The sequence below is a fragment of the Diorhabda sublineata genome, chromosome 9, assembly GCF_026230105.1.
Source record: "Diorhabda sublineata isolate icDioSubl1.1 chromosome 9, icDioSubl1.1, whole genome shotgun sequence".
NCBI lineage: Eukaryota > Metazoa > Arthropoda > Insecta > Coleoptera > Chrysomelidae > Diorhabda > Diorhabda sublineata.
The window spans coordinates 17668733-17686334 of NC_079482.1; the positions used below are offsets into that span (position 1 = coordinate 17668733).

General features: G+C 30.9%; 2 protein-coding genes across 2 annotated transcripts in view; one reads left to right on the plus strand and one right to left on the minus strand.

Moving 5' to 3' along the window:
- LOC130448897 (formin-like protein) overlaps positions 1–12947 on the minus strand; it is a 29286-nt gene extending 16339 nt beyond the window's left edge. The window contains exon 1 of the mRNA XM_056786472.1: positions 12812–12947. The gene's annotated coding sequence lies outside the window, so the exon portion shown is untranslated. The remainder of the gene's footprint in view (positions 1–12811) is intronic.
- The window catches only part of LOC130448896 (GTP-binding protein REM 1), a 223700-nt gene that overhangs the window by 74635 nt on the left and 131463 nt on the right, over positions 1–17602 (plus strand). The gene's annotated exons all lie outside the window — the stretch shown is intronic.

Consider the following 17602-nt stretch of genomic DNA (forward strand, 5'->3'; position numbering starts at 1 on the left):
TTCCATTCTTTTACCGATATGTAGATGATTGGATTACTGCTGTCCCAAAGAATCAAGTTGAGAACATGAATAAAAACTTCAATTCTTATCACAAAAAACTTCAATTCACAATCGAGGTGCAGCAAAATGATAAAATCAATTTTCTTTATGTCACATTATATAAAATTAACAATAACATAAGAACAGAATGGTATTGGAAACCAAATTGGTCGTCAAGATATTTAAACAATTCGTGTTATCATATGTCACAAAAAATATCAGATAGATCTATATCTACAAGTATCAGATCTTGAATTTAGATGCTTAGCTATTCAAAAAGCAAAAATTGCATTGAAATAAGATAATTATCTGGAAAAAATGATAAACAACAGATTCAAGAAAAGAATAAACATTAACTACAATCAATTAAAACACAAAACAGAAAAGAAACATCAAAACATAAAACATTTTTCCTTACCATATGTACAAGGACTTTCCCAACAATTATCAAATTATTTTAATAAATATGATATTACTATAAGTCATGAAGGACATAATACATTATCCAGTGCTTTGTACTAATTGTCACGCTGTCTACATAGGGCAAACATCTCAATATTTATATAATAGACGTCAATACGATAAAAAAATAAAACTGCATTATCGAACCAAGAAATATCCAAAAAACATAAATTCAAATATAAAGATTAAAAAATTCTTGGAACGGAATTTAATACACGGAAAAGAGAATTTTTAGAAATGGTTCACATTCATAAAAACTAAAAAGCTATGAATGATAAAAGGACCTAAATAATTTAAGTGAAATTTCTAGCTCTATTTTGTGAATTCTAATAAAACTACAAATAATTTGATTGATTAATTACTGCTACTGTCAATATCATATTTTGATAAATACTTAAAATAAGTCGGAACGTCAATTTATTTCTATCATTTCAGAATTATTAAAAAAATTTAATTTTGAAACAGAAGATACCTAAAATCTAGAAACAAATATAAGAAATACAAGAGGCAATTTGAGCTGTAGAGGAAAAAATAAATTTTGTGGGAAGCAATACGTACAATAGAAAGAAATAAACTTTTTAAAAAATAACAATACATTAACTGAAATTTTTTCTGAAATTTATTGGCTACTGCTGGAGTTTCCGTATCAGCTGTCTCTGAAACATTAAGTAACTTCAAATCTAAAAAATGACTTGTTTTGTTGGTAACTTTACAAGCACAAACAATTATTTTTGTTATACTCCATGTTTACAAGGTTATATAAAACTTCTATAAAAATAATATTAATATTCCTAGTTATTTATAAAAATTCTAATCCTAATAAATCTAGTAACTATTATCTAGTGAATAAAACTAGGTAATTAGTATCTGTTCTCACTTAATTTTGTTGTAATATAAGCAATCTTTAAATGAAATCGAAATTTCACATCCAATTTCCAGTTATTTTTAACTTCCTCCGCTAATGTGAAAAAAGACATAGATTTCATTCGAGATATATTCAAATATCTTGACAGTAAGTGAAATAAATGTTCGAGTTGGAAACAGATTTGGATAGTTGAAATAAAAATTGTTCGAAACGTAATATTTTATATAATTTATATTAGAGTTCGATTTTAGGATCATCAATCTTCTTGAAATAGATCGACGAATAGGGTATTTGTTTCAAAATGACATGTGGTTTCTTCTGGCGAAAAGGTCGAATTCCACAATTCTGGTGAAACCACACAATCAATTCACTATATTCCACATTTCACTTCAATGAGAGAATGTTAATAACAGAATGTCATAGTTTGTACAAGTTGGCCAAATAAAGGTATTACTTTTGACTGCAGTTTCAATTAACTGTCACTGTGGCTTTTCCACGATAAAATATACTTCTTTCATAAAATTGATGCTCTTTTCTTTAGAGAATGAAAAAACTGAATATTTTATGAATTGAAGTTTGAGAAATTATATTTACTTATTACGACGGCACTAAGTGAATGAAAAAATTATTCAATTGTTTCTCAATACACATACACATTTATTATATTTAATCAGAATAAGCTATTATTAGTTCCACCTGAATATTTGAGTTTTCAACGGCTACCAACCATAACACAAAACGGGTTTCTTGCGATTACCGGTTCTATAACAAATGTTATATAGAAATAACTAATACGTAGTTTCAAAAATCATAGAAAACACCCCACGATTCTATAATAGTCACATTAATTTTTTTCATCAGTGTGAACTATTTTTAACACGCTCATATTAGCTTCAAACACTAATCAAAAACTTCGACAACCTTACCAACCACACCGTTACGACTCGATACAAGTTTCTACAAAATATAGGTATATAAGCAGCGAAGCTATTATACGTGGATAATAAAGTTCAAAAAAACTAAAAAACACGATTTTAATGCATATCAAATTGAAAAGCTGGAAATAGTTTTTAAAATGACCGTGAAACAATTAGGAATCGAAAATACTACTATTATTGTAAAAAAACGCTAGGGGCTTTGTTCCATATTTCATTGGTTACTGTTTTAAGCTTATTTTGAAAGTTATTTTGAACTTTCTAGTTTGATTTGCTTTGGAAGCGTGCGTTTGAGTTTTCTAAAACTAAATTGATTCTCTTTTCAATTGATTGCTGCTAAAAGAGCATGATTTTTTTTAAACTATAATGTATTTCTCCTATATCAGTATGCCTACCGACTTTTTTACAATATTTTCAAACTAGCTTCATAAAACTATGTTTCCTGAATACGGTTATAGTATGAATCGCAGTTTTGGAAAATGTATTTAAGCACCTTGTTACTACTACAAGCATTCAAGCATTTTGTAAACTATAAAATTGTTTCGAGCAATGAAATATATAATGAATATTTAGAAAAAATGTAATCAAAATACAGAAATACTTTCGTAAATTAAACTAATTATCCATATATAAATAAACACTTCCATTCACATAACTAAAAAATATAACAAATCACTTGATAAGTCGAGTGACTGACTACTTACCAAAAATCGATTTTATTTATTAATGTAATTTTCTCCAGGGGCAAAACAATCATTCCAACGCTACTGTAACTTCTCGTTACCATGCTTGTAGAAGGATTTCTCTTTTGCTTCAAAAGTTTCAGCGATTGCTTCATCATTTGAGCTAAACGACAGAGGTCATATCTGGACTATACGGTGGATAAGGACGTATGAGACCGTTTTTCCTTGAGTTTTGCATTCAAACGATTCAACAACTCTATACAGTATTCGCTATTGATGATCTGCCCGTTTTGGATATAGTCGATGAGGAATATTTCATGCGCATCTCAAAATACTGAAGCTATAACATTCCCAGAAGTCTGTTGTGCATTTGGACGCTTTGGACGTGGTTCACCGGCTGCAGTCCACTCAGATGTTGATCGTTTTGGTTCTGGAGTGAAGTGATGGATCCATGTTTCAGCCATTGTCACGTATAGACGCAAAAAATCTGATTTATTACACCAAATATTGCTCTGAATCATCATCATGTTATTGTTTTTTATCGACTGCGGCACCCACTTTAAAAAATTTTTTTCATGGTCAAATGTTGATCTATAATTGTAAAATCATGATATCATGATTCGGCCTCAGCTATCTCACGCAATTTAAAAAAAGACTAATTTTTGATGTTTTCTGGATTAACACAGTCTTTTGAAAGGTGGTATTTCGTAAACTTTATATGGATTTGATTTGATCTGTGTGTCAGTCGAACGACTTATTGAATAATGTAAAACATATTGCATTTCTCTTTGGGCTCTCAATTGAATGAAAAATGACTATTGAAATCAATGAAACAAGTATGTCCGATAAACTGAAATCGTATTACCGATTTATATATCTCGTAGCAACCAATTACATAAAGATATAGACCGTACGGTTCAGATATGTACACTGTTTTAGTTCGAATTTCTGTTTGGAATAAATAATGAATCTTCTTGGTATACGTTTCGTTTTCTGAGGAAATACTTGATAAATCATGTTTACAAATCATGAAGAATCATCCATTGCCTAATTTTTCTGAATATTTGCATGCCATGGGTATTCATTGCCAATAATTTTCTCCCATTTTCTTCCATCTAGGATGATTTTCACATGTTTTGGGGCAAAGTTACATTATACTCAATTTCATGGTGAGAAAAGTATTTGCGCCTGTCTAGTTGCTTATATTTCAGTTATGCTTGCTATCAATGTGAACCTCAATAGTCATAGTTTCATTATAGTTATGCAAACTTACCCAATTATTATCTTCAGGTCTTGATAAGTAGATATTCCAATCATACAAAATCAATATTAGATAATGCAATGAAACCGGGAACAGGTATTTGTTTAATTTAGTTATTTTCCACAACTTCACAACCATTTCCGTTGGGTTTCTATCCAAATTTAAATTCTTAAAATAGTATTTAGATTGGAGAGAATGTTTCAAATTTTGAATTATAGGAACAAGCAGCGATACGAATCTTTGTTAATTTATCAACTAGAGCGAAAAACCTCAGTATATAATTAGATTCAAAGTTGGAAATAAAATAATTGGAAATAGTGAAACACATTTACTAATTTTAAAATATGATTGTTATAATAGGATGACAAGAAGAGAGTAGAAACAATTTGGGCTCTGAAATGAAACTACGGCGCAAATCGTCTATAAAATAGATGGTGTGCAATTGTTACAGCCTAGTGTGACATACTGATGCATTAGTAGCTTATAGTTAGTCATTTAGAAAATGTTCGTCATCACTACACGATACTTGACGTTGTCTCAACATATTATACAATGTAATTTGGATTTACAGCGTTAACAGCGCTCATGTTGTTTCAAATGATAATTGGTGGATGTCATGCTATGTTTAGAAATAAAGTTACTTATGATAAATGATTTTTTATGGAAAGAGAGTCCATTCCGTACATCATGATTGCTGATAAATTAGAGGAAATTATTATTTCGAAATTGATTCCTTTAGTAATCATCCAAAGATTTCGGATTTTAGAATTTAGAAATTATTAAAGCTTGGATGACAACAAGAGAGAAGACAAGTAGAAACAGTTTGTTTTTGAAAACTTATCTGAGTGTCCTTACAAGCGTAAGGGCACCTTCAACGAATAATTATAATTTATTCATATAATTCATATGACGGAAAGAATATGGGGTTGAAATTCTACAAATTTATCTCTACTTTGGTAATTCAGTGATAAAACGAAACAAAATTACGAGAAACATTACTGATCTAAAAAGAACTTTGGTTCGACGTGATTGAATTTAAACTAAAATTTTATTTGTATTTCATGTTTCCAATTTTTTCGATTGTGTTTCAACTAAGTAATACATTTAGAAGACTTGTTGTTTATCTATACTATCATCACTTGACTTCCAAATTATTTGTCATTATCTATTATTGATTTATTCTAATAGGTACTATCTTGTACAGATATTCCTTCTCACTGATAGAAAATTCATCGTTACATATCTTAATCTCTAATATTTATTTTGAGGGACCACCAGAAATTTTATACTCTCTAAACAGTCAGTGAAGGGTTTGAGTTGATTCTCTTATTCACTATTGCAATATTTTGAAATGGTTTGTTTCAATTCATCAGTTTACAAATTGTCTGAACTTAGTAGTACATGAGTTCCAAGAAAATTAGTTTTCAATTATAAAAACATAATCATACGAGGTGTGGCTATTAAATAACGAGACGGGTGGGGTTAAAAAGTAGTTTGTTAGGTATTTAGATATCTTGTCTATGCAAGTTCCAAAACACGTTTCCGTCACTATTATAGTATATGTGCGGTAGCGGTTTGATACGAACGTGATTGTTTCTCGTGCCGTAAACCGTGTGTGACGAAAAACAGGAACAACCTATCGATCTCAAATTTCTCGTTAAATTGTGAAAAACTCCGAATGAGTACTATAAATTGTTGCAAGAGACATATGGGGACAATTCTCTCGTGCGCGTGTTTTTGAGTGGTGTAAGCGCTTTAATGAGGGCCGAGAGACCACTGAATATGACCAACGCCCAGGTCGCCCTGTGACTGTTTCAACTCCGAAAACAGGGACCAAAATTAACCAAATTGTGCGTGAATATCCTCGAATGAGCATATGGATGATTGCCGAGGCTGTAAATGCAGATAAAGAAACGGTTAGAAAAATTTTACTCGAGGAATTACACAAAAGTCTTCGCGAAGCTGGTATCAAAAATCCTGACCAAAAGCTCTTGCGTCAACGGGTCTGCTTGGATTTTCTTGAAAGGCTAGAAAAAGATCTGCTTTGAAAAGGACCTGATTTGAGGCGATGGAGACGGTGAAGCAAAAAACGGCAGAGCTCCTAAAGTCCTTAGCCAAAGAAGACTTCCAGCACTGCTTCGATAAATTGAAAAAAATTTATGGAAAGATGTGTGGCGAGGGAAAGGGAGTATATTGAAGGAAAGCATTCGAATGCAGAATAATTTTCATAATAAAACCCTTTTTCGTAACCAGGCTCATTATTGAATAGCCAGACCTCATATTATCTTCTAAACATTAATCTTAATACATTTAAATCATTTTAAAATTTCCTCTAGCTTCGATAATTTCCATTCTGGTTACGATTCATGCTATTTTCTTAGGTTTAGAAACATCTCTCCTTATCACCGTTACCAATGAACTTTTTCCACAGTTTTCACATTTTAACTTCAATAAATTGTTTATAAGACAGTTTTTAATTGATTTAATTTAAAAAAAAAGCTTTTTACACAAAAATCAATTATTTCGCAACTTCATTCAGATGTAAGCATTCGCAAAAGTATGTGGTCGATGTGTGCATGTAGTACTTCATTCCAAGCAACTTTTACTCTCCAGATTAACCACACGAGAGGAAACTGGTGTAGTCTTGATTCAAATCTTGCGTTATATTACCTCCAATGAACACAATTGGTGGTAAGCAATATTCTCCCAAAACATGCGCATGCTTCTCAACAACAACTCAATATTAGTGCACTTTCCATTGCTGCACTTACTATTGTTTTTGGGACTCATGACCTCAAACAGAATCACGATTTGTCGCCAAACACTATATCACGCCATATGTAATGAACTTTGAAATTGCTATTTCAATGTAAAATTATTTTTAGAGTAGAATTTCAATATATAAAGAGAAATACATCCGACAAGTTCAAAATCGTGTGACAGTAATAAAAATCATGAAATTACGATTAAAAACATAAATGAGAATCATCAAAAAAATGACGAACAATACATTGATGAGGAAATGGGAAAGAAACAAATACGGAAAAATGAAACAAACCGAAGAAAACATAGACATGTTGATTAGCTTAATAGGAAGGGAGAAAAATGACAGATTACGTTCATCGATTTGAATCCAACTGAATCAACGGAAAGATGGTATGGGATAATATGAGAAAAATAGGAATTCCTAGGAAAATAACAAAGATATCAAAAGGAATATATGAAACGTGAGAAGGAAAGTTAAAAAATAAACGTAAGAACCTTAGGATGGAGATGGAAATAAAACAAAGATATAGTCTTAGTTCTCATATATTTATATTTGTCATGGATAGGATAAGATAAGAGAAGAATTATAAACTGGAAATGATAATTGGCTACAGGAATCCAGAATCGGTAAAAATAGATGGATTAGTATATGCAGACAATACAGTACTCTCAGCAGATACATTTAAGAAAATGGAAGAAAAATTAGACATATTGATAAAAATAATAGAAGCCCTGAGAATGGAAGGGAATATCAAGAAATGAAAAAGGTATAGAGATAAAAAACAGAGTAAGAAAAGCAAATCAAATCTTCTATGTTCTTCACTCAAGACAATTTTCGGGAAACAAAAAATAGGAGAAGACATAAAAACTAAAGTATACAACTCTATAACTGTCCCACGTAAATAAATGTAAGTGAGTTGAGTAACGAACAAAAGATAGAGAGCAAAATAGTAGCATCGGAGTTGAAGCAAAAGAGGAAGTAGCAGGGAAAACAGGGATGGATTGGATAAGAAATTAGAAAAATTTCTAAAAACTCAAACAGGAACCAATAAGGAACAAAATTTCTGGAAGATGTTCAAACACATAGAAAGAAGCACTAGTAATAAAAGAGAGAAAAGCAAAAAATATATAGGAAAAGGAATGGAAGACCCAGGAAAACTTGGCTAAAACAAGTGGCATATGAAGAGGAAAGAAAAGGGAAAGCATTACAGCAGAAACAGTGGAAAACATGGATGAAAGAAGAGAAGCTAAAATTCCAATAATCCGACACTCGAAAGGGTATAAAGAGTTTTAAAAATAAGAGAAGGAAAGGAGAGAAATTAGTGTGGAGTGGTTTATGAGTGGTCCCTCGAAAAAAAAAATTGCAAAACAGTAAGAGATAAAATATTATCATGACTCGCCAAAAAATTAAGGTCATTAAATTATATTTTCGTCTTGTAATTCCACTCAGTATATTTACGAGTTTAATTGGAATTTATTCTCCAAATGTTGAAATTAATATCTCAAAGTCATAATAGCTATTTTTCATAAATAAGCGGAGCTCTCAAGAGACAACATCAAAGCGTCGTGATTCGGTTTTTTCAATTATTCATTTTCCCGCATTTCGCGAGAACACGTTATGATACTTTTTCATCCAGCTGCTTTGACATTTTGAAAAATGTATATAAAAATACCAACAAACATCAATTCTGGTCAGAATTAATTTCTATATTGGATGACTATTATTTAATGCTGCATTAACTAAAGGAATTATGAGTTGCTATTATGGTTTTCACTTGAGAACCTTGAAACAAGTCAATAGAGATAGTTACATGAGTAAAGGTCATTAAAGATGATTACAAAGCAAGCAATTAATTCAAGAAGCTTCATTGCTTCGTTCAATGTTACAAATTTAGTAAGATTACAATACTATATATATAGAAAAATAAACTTAACAACAGTTATTAGATATTACTAGGGCGAACAAATTAGAAACGACACAATAAAAATTGTCAGTAGGATCTATCGTTGATTAGATGGAGAAAAAGCAACTTATTATAGACATTTAAGCAAATTGACATCTCAAAACATTCTAGGGTAATATGGAAAACAAAAGGAAAACAAACAATGCATTAAATCTATAAATAATACAAAGATCTGAATATACGGGGCTCGTACTTACCGATTATGAATTTGGTAACTACAAGGGTTATCTTGAAAGTTTCCTACCTCAATCCGCAGTAATCGATTTAAGTTGCTCGTGCTTTAAGAGATTCTCACTTTCTCACTAATACTTTAGCTATTTTATATAGATTGAATAGTAAGGAAAAAGTAAAACTCATTGTTTCCATAAGTTGTGAACTTAAATTTTCACCTTTCATAAGTCTTCTAAATCTACTTTAGTTGAATTTAAGTTGCAGTTTAGTACGACAGAAGAACTAGAATCTAATGATTGTCTGACAATTGTGAAAGTGTATTTGAATGTTAAGAATTTGATTGTCTGATTGTAGAAAAACTTGATTAAGATTAGTTGCATAATTGATTGTTTCCTACAGGTAGTTTTCCATTATGATATATTGTTTTACATTTTCAAAACATGTATCTTCAGTTCCTGGATATTTAATTTTCTCCCAAATGATTAGATCAAAAACAATTCACACAGAGATTCATTCTTTTGATTTCAATAGTTTTTTGAAGCTTATAACATCATTTTCTCTTATTGTATATGAAGTTTCCAAAAGGACACATATCATAGCGAACAATTTGTAAAATTGATCGACTGTAGATAATACTTTTCTATGAACATTGAAATTTTGTATTACTATTTCATAGACCAGATTCGATAATTTTTGAAACAAAAAAAAAATAACGGTAGTTTCATCCTAACCAATTAGAAAAGAAGGGAAATATGATAAAAATGAAAGGATTAATAAATTACTGGCAATTTGCGTCAGGGAAGTGGAAGAGTTTTTAGGGCTAGTCCCATAAAATACAAATTTATAGCAAAGTTGTAGCTGATAAAAAGATCTAGAGCTTTTGTATTCACAATTTTTTCACATAACCTCAAAAGTTATGAGAAAAATTCAAATAACCAAGTTTTTGGTTTTTCATTAATATCTTTTTCAAAGAAATTTCTTTTTTGGGTGGAAACTTAACTTGTATATCACAAATTCACTGTTTTTTTTTACGTTTTAAAATATTTATTTTGATTTAATACCAAAAAGCACCCTAATTTTATATAGAAACTCTCGCTTCGAAATATCAGCTTTTTCAAAAAGTCGGTGTGCTTTTGTTCGTTGAAATCTCTGCTTTCTGATAAGTTGAAAAAAATAAGCATTATTATAGTAAATGTTTTCAGAAAATGCAAAAAATCGAAAAAAAAATGTAATTGCTGCTTATTTATTGAATTCTAATTACATTCATGTCATAGAAAATCTCATAAAATATAAATACACATGAAAATCGTGCTATTGAATTTAAATACATCATTCTGATTACGTTATTCATTATAATATTTTCAAAAACTTGTTATTTGTAAATGCCTTATAGAGAATTATAATCAATTATTCATTAGTTTTTAGTTCTTTGATGGCATTTCTTCATCGTTAGATTCGACAAACATTTCCAATTCTAGTTAAGTCGAAATCTTCAAAACCCTCACCTTCTTCATCTCCAATATAATATCCAGTGTTCTTCATTCACAATTTCATCTTAATCATTAACTTTCTCGTGGGGTTTTCTTGTTTCTTCTTGGAACAATTGTGCATTTTAAACCATGTCGGGAGCCACATTTTAACTGTTACATCCAGTTTCACAGCTGCAGCAAATAGTTTTAAGCAATACTTCCGGAATTAATTTTTTTTCTGGAAAATTGGGCCTAATGCCACGTTGATGTTGATTCCAGTCTCAATCTGTTACTGTCAGTTCGTTACTCAACAAAATATTGTAGATGCTTTAACTTATTTGTTTTTTTAATTATAGTACTATATTTCGATTTGCAATTTTTTCATTTATTAATGTAGCATGTAATTCTTACCTTTTACCAATAAATGAAGTGTGAATTCTAATAAATAGTTTAAAATAGTATATATATTAAATATCAGAATGTAGAGATTTCAAGGAACAAAAAGCATACCTACTTTTTAAATAGTTGATATTTTAACGTAAGAATTTTCGATTGAAAATTAGGGTGCTTTTTTGATAATAAGTCAGAAAAATAAATATTTTAAATCAAATAAATTACAGTGTATTTGGAACATAAAAAGTGAGTTTTAACCAAAAATTGAAAATACAAAAGTTGTAGATCTTGTTATCACCTACAAGTTTGCCATTTAACTTATTTCCTATAATTTTGCGGGAAATGGTGATAAACCATTTCTTATCCTCACAAACTGATCTCTTCACACTTCCTGAATTCAGTTCGGCCATAATTTATGTTTCCTTTCATTTTTATCATATTCCTCTCCTTTTCCAATGAGTTCCATGCTACTATTATTTTTTCTTCAGTTTTTACTATTCTTGAAGGCTTCGACCCTACTCTATTAGTTAATAGGAAAAATATCAAAAGTGTCCACTCTCTACAGACTGTTTGAAAGACCCTAATATGCGTCGAATTTTGGTAATTAACTTTCTTAACTAAGGAAATTGTTATTTCTGAACGAATAATAAGTCAAAAGTTGCGCGAATAAGATTGTGGTTCATAAGTTTTTAATTCGAAAGCATTCTTGGGAAGTCTGTGATAAAATTGTTACCACCAAAGATATAATCACTGCTTCCGCTTTACCTCTTAAACATGATTTCATGTGATGAAATTTCCGCTTATTGCTTAAATTTATATCATTATGGATTTTATCATAAAAGTTTAACTGTCTGTTCTTTCTGCAAATATAAATTTGATGTGAATTATCTATATTAATTCTGCATAAAAAACAATTTCAAAATATTTCTTCTATAAGATTAATAGATTTCACATGCAAATCTTTTCTATTCAGTTCAAATTATTTTAATTTACTTGAGAGTTAACCAGTTTCTGATTTATTCCATCAAGAAACGTTTTAGATATGCCTCATTGTGATTCTAGTTAAGATTTTCCGTTCTTCAGAACTTATTTTCTTTTTTTTTTAATGTGTTTATTATCGTAAAATTCGATATAGATAAAAATACTTCAATTCAACAACAATGAAATAAAAGGAACTTATTTATGATTTGTAGATGCTTCAATCTCCCCTAAGTCGAAACTTAGATTTGTTCGATATTGATAATATATTTAGAATCAGTTGTTTACTGACTCCTAAGGATCCAATTCTCTTAACATGTTAAGCCCCGGTGCGGTTCATAGGCCCGCAACTCAACTCTTCCCATAGCCGAGAGCGAGCCTATGGACTGCAGAACGTATTTTATTCCAAACCTACTCCAAGGCCCAAGGGACCGTATTTAAATGTTATTCACAGTTTGATTAGACCGTCCTGGGTCATTGAAACATTATCCTACACTTGGTCAATTTAATTTTTTTTTTTTTTCATAATCTTCAACTCCATTGTAAAACGGAAAACCTTACTTTTCATATTTTTTTCGTTTTTTTCAACTTAATTCATATAATATTTGATAACATTTTCAATTTGTGCTACCTTCAATTTATTCAACTTGATCTGTTATGATATTTTTTAAAACATATCTACATTTTTATAAACTTCACATAAAAGTATAAATCATCGTACAAAGGATAAAAAAGCAAACAAATTTTGTTTTTCCATTTTTCTAAAAAAATATATTGAAAAAGTTTATCTCGAAACAGAAGTGCAAAAATGATGTTTTCTATTACCTCTCTGATCCCTGTTTTAGCGCTAAACTTTACCTCGGGCCCAATGGATCTCATCCAAACAACATAATTTTCTTGTACTTTTTCTTTCAAATAAATTTTTCCTTCACTTCTCCTTGGATCCACACCCCATATGGACTGTAGACGCCATCAGAATGCATTTGTACTCTGTTAATTAGCATTTATTCATAACAACCTTTAAAATTTATTCAAAGTAATGACTGTTATAAAACAATTAATCAATTAATAATAGCCTCCTACTTACATACTTTTCTACGATAATTACTTGTTGTATCATGAACCGTCTGTTATATTAATTTTTCTAAAAACGTGAGCATCGGTAGATTCTCAATAGCGCAAATTCAAGCTTCAATATTTTGTGGTCTCTCAATAGATTTGTAGTGCACATTTTGTTAAAAATTCTGAAAGACTCACATCTTGAGATATTTAGATTTAATCAAATTCACAATTCATCTTGCCAACAACTCAATTTCGTTGCTAACGGAGTTTAATCGAGTAATGGTGCTGGTACATTATCATTTGACAAATTTATTGAGTCGATTATTCATTAGTTCAATCCGAAAGATTTATAGACCATTCTCTTGGGTGACAAATATCACGTATTAAATAAGGATTAGCATGTAACTATTCATGCAACTTATAATTATTAATGATCGCTTTTGTATTGAATGTAAACTTGACAGGGAAGATAATATTTTCTTAAAAATGTGGATTTGAAATATTTGGAAGACTAGAACCGATTATTTGTGTCCTTATTTTGGAACATTATGAGAACTTTAAGTAAAGTTCACAAGTTTAAAAGTGAATTTTTCATCTAAAATTCTAATGTTGGGAGCAATACACTATACAGAATGAGTTTTATGTATAGAACGTCTCAATTATCTCGGAAACGGCTTGTACGATATTCATAAATTTTTCTCCAGAAAAATAACAATCCCTGTTATTTCAAATGGATCACCCTATATATTTTCCACTTTTTTTGAAATCCATAACAAATACTTATTATTTTTCATCATTTTACCCGGTCGCCGCGGTAAGTGGGGCGCCGCGGCATCGGCACTGTGTAAAGGAAATACGTCCTGCAATCCTGTTTATCGTGGGTGCAAAAATATATTTTGCGGAAATATTCTTGTGTCCGCTAACTAACTTTTCTTACAATGTTGTTTTATTTCTTCGTTAATGTATAAAATATTATTCAAAATCAAAATATAATATGCACATAGCTGGGCGCCACTTTGAAATTTCCGAACTATTCTCTGGTCCCGAGTTCACTCTCGGAAAAATGTGATTGATTGCAAAATTTGGAAGTATCTGAATAATTTCTGTCCCGACGCAGTAAGCGAGAAAATGGGTAGTATATTCTGAAGGCTCCAACTCAGTCTACTGTTTTTGTTGCCGACTTTTTAGGTTTTAATGACTGGAAACACCTCTCTGAATGATTAGGTTTACATGAAACTTCACCTGAACATTTTAAATGACTATCTGGCTTGAAGCAGAGTTACTGCTCGAAAAATGTTTCCATTAATCAAGAGCTAATTGAATAAATTAAACGTGAGATCCAAAGATGGGAGGAAGTTTTTAAGCGCCTTGTAGTTATAACCTTGAATTTGGCAGAACATAATATCGCTTTTCGAGGTTCATCCTCAAAGTTGTTCACAAAGAATAACGGCAATTACTTAGGTTTAATCGAGTTGATTGGGCAATTTGATGATGTAATGTCAGATCACTTGCGGAGAGTAGCTAATCCCCGGGCTTCATTTACGCCGTGTACCAGTCATAGTTTGAATCTTGTAGTATCTGATGGTGCAAGGTCTTCTGTAAAGTCAACCTCACTGTTTGGAGTAATTCAGCGGATTTACACAATTTTTACAAGATCAACAAAACGGTACTGCATAGTTAGTGAACATGTTCAGCCATCATCTCTAAAACAAGTTTCTGAAACTCGTTGGGAAGCAAGAATTTCTTCAATCCAAGCTATCAGGTACCAATATGCTGAAGTTAGGCAAGCCCTCATAGAACTTGCGGACAGCGTTGGCGACCCTAAAACAGCATCAGTAGCTCAATCTCTGATTAAGCATATGGAAGACTTTATAAGATAAAGGTTTTTAAGAAAAGTTTGGTTTGTCATATTTACAACAAAATATGTATCACACTTCGTAAAAATAACAAAAACAAAATCAGTGGTTTTTTGTAAAATACTTTCTTACCTAGAAATACAACAATTATAGCACTGCAGAAGTCAAGGCAAAAACATAAAGAAAAAGATCATGTAAAGTAAAATTGTATAAATAATATTTCTTAGAAATAATTTATGTTGAAACAGCCAGAATGGCCTTTTATTTTCATAATTTTATTACCATATACTGCCATGTGTTTCGAGAATTAATCCATGTTCACATTGAAAATAATATTATTAGGATTTAAAATTAATAATATTCATTATTGTTGTTTTCAAGTTTTTCAATGGTAAATTTTTTGCTACATTTGGGCCAAGTGATCATGGTATTTCGGATGGTTGGGTGGGAGGGAGGCGCCATTGAAAATCTCGCTCCGGGCTCCTTCTGACCTCGCGTTGGCCCTGATTTTTCATCTGATGTTCCTTATACCTAAATGCCATAATTTCAGAGTTATAGCTACATTTGCGTTATCTCCGCCGAAGTTAAAATAATACATTATGACTGCTACAATAACAAATTTAACGTTTCAATATATTATTATTGTTGAAGTTCATTGAATGTCAAAAAGGATCATTTATCTGAAAAAGAACGAATTGATATTTTAATGATATTAGGATATGGGTATGATGATATGCGTAGAAGTTGACAAGAGACAAATAATATCTTTAATAATTTATATCATAACTGAAATCCCATAACAAGTAAATTAGTAGAAAAGTTTAACGAAATTGGGTCATTAAAAGATTTATCCGTGAAGAGTTTGCAGACTTAATGATGGAAAAAGTTACAATCAAAACGATCCAATTTTTTTGCGATGAGGCCCCTTTTTGTAATAATGGAAACGTAAATAGATACTGGTCACGTAGCAATCCTCGTTGGGTGGGTGAATCCCACACCCAATATCCCGAAAAACTGAATGTATGGGCTGGAATAATAGGCGACAAAATAATTGGTCCCTTTTTCATTAAGGTAACTCAAATGGTCCAGCGTATTTAGATTTATCAGAAAATAGTATTATACCAGAGTTGACTCAGATATTTCCAAATCCAGGTAAGTGTTTTCAATTATATTTGAATAAAACTTCATTATTAGAAATTTTCAGACAATAACAATGTCCATAACGACAATATTTGGTTACCACCTCACTATGCGTGTGTGGAGAGATAATAACTAAATGTGGTTCCCAGAAGATAGATTGGAAGGCGTAGTTTTATCGAATGTCCCCGCGATCACCCGATATGAATCCTTTAGACTATTTCCAGTGGAGTCACTTAAAAAAACATCGCTTATAAAACATAACCTGCCAATAAGTAATTAAATTTTTTATTACATACTAAAATTATTATTACACAGAGATAAGAAGAATTGAGCAGTCACGAATGCTGCAAAATGTATTGCAATGTTTTAAAAACCGCATGTCTTGTTGTGTTAAGTAAATGGACAAAATTTTTAGCATCTGCTGTAATCGCCTTTAAAATATGTTTTCTAAAATACGTAATTTTTCTACTTCACAAAAGTGGATCTACTTCTAATATGACACAAACATTTAAAGATTTATCTTCAGTTGTTGCAGGTTTTCTGCGCCATGATTTGGATAAATATTTTAGTGCACCAGTTTCGTTGAACTTTTTACGAACTTACTGACACTAGACCTTGTTACAAGATTTTTATTAGCTCATAAATTATTAAAGAATATTCAAATTAAACGAGTTTATTCAATCGTAGCCATCTAAATGTATAATATCACAACTTTGAAAGAGATACTGTAAATGTAGCTATAACTCCAAAATTATTGCATTTAGGTATAGAGAATATTATATAAAAAATAATCAGTATTTTTTAAGGATTCCCAAAAACACAAAATACATAGAGTGATCTATTCGAAATAACAAAGTTCATTATCTTTCTGGAAAAGGGAAAGATCTGACAACAGTGTAAATATCACCTTAATATCTACCGTATCAGAAGACCCTTGTACACAAAAATTTATAAGAATCGTTCAAGCGGTTTCCGAGATAATTGAGGCGTTCCATACATAAAACTCACTCTGTACATTTATACCCTTCTTATAACTTAAGCAAAATATATCGGTTAAGTTTGAAACTTCAAGATAATGATTGATTACATTGAATTAGGAGACATTTGCGAATTTGTTCTTTAAAGCCGAGAGACGTTTGCGAATATGTTGTCTAAAGCCAAATCCCAAAGGATTTTACATGAGGTCTCACTGCGCAAATCTTCTAGCTCATATCCGATTCTGATTTATCCTTCAATTCCTAGTACTATACTTTGATGCCCTATTTTTACACATTTCCATTAATTTAATGCTTATTTTTTCAGAGAAGAGATCTACTTGATATTACCTCCAGTCCCAAAGAGATCTACGGGCTAAAAGCCAATTTTAGCATATAGACGCTACTATCCCCGTGAAACACTCACTTCCAATAAGTTGTACGAGTTACTAGCTTGATGTAGAACTACTCATAAATTATTAATTCCAAATTTTCGGTTGATATTATTAAAGTGATTGCTGGAACGAAGTTGTTGAAGAGCTTCTAAAATTTTAAAACATATAAAGTGTCCCAGTGAGAATGGA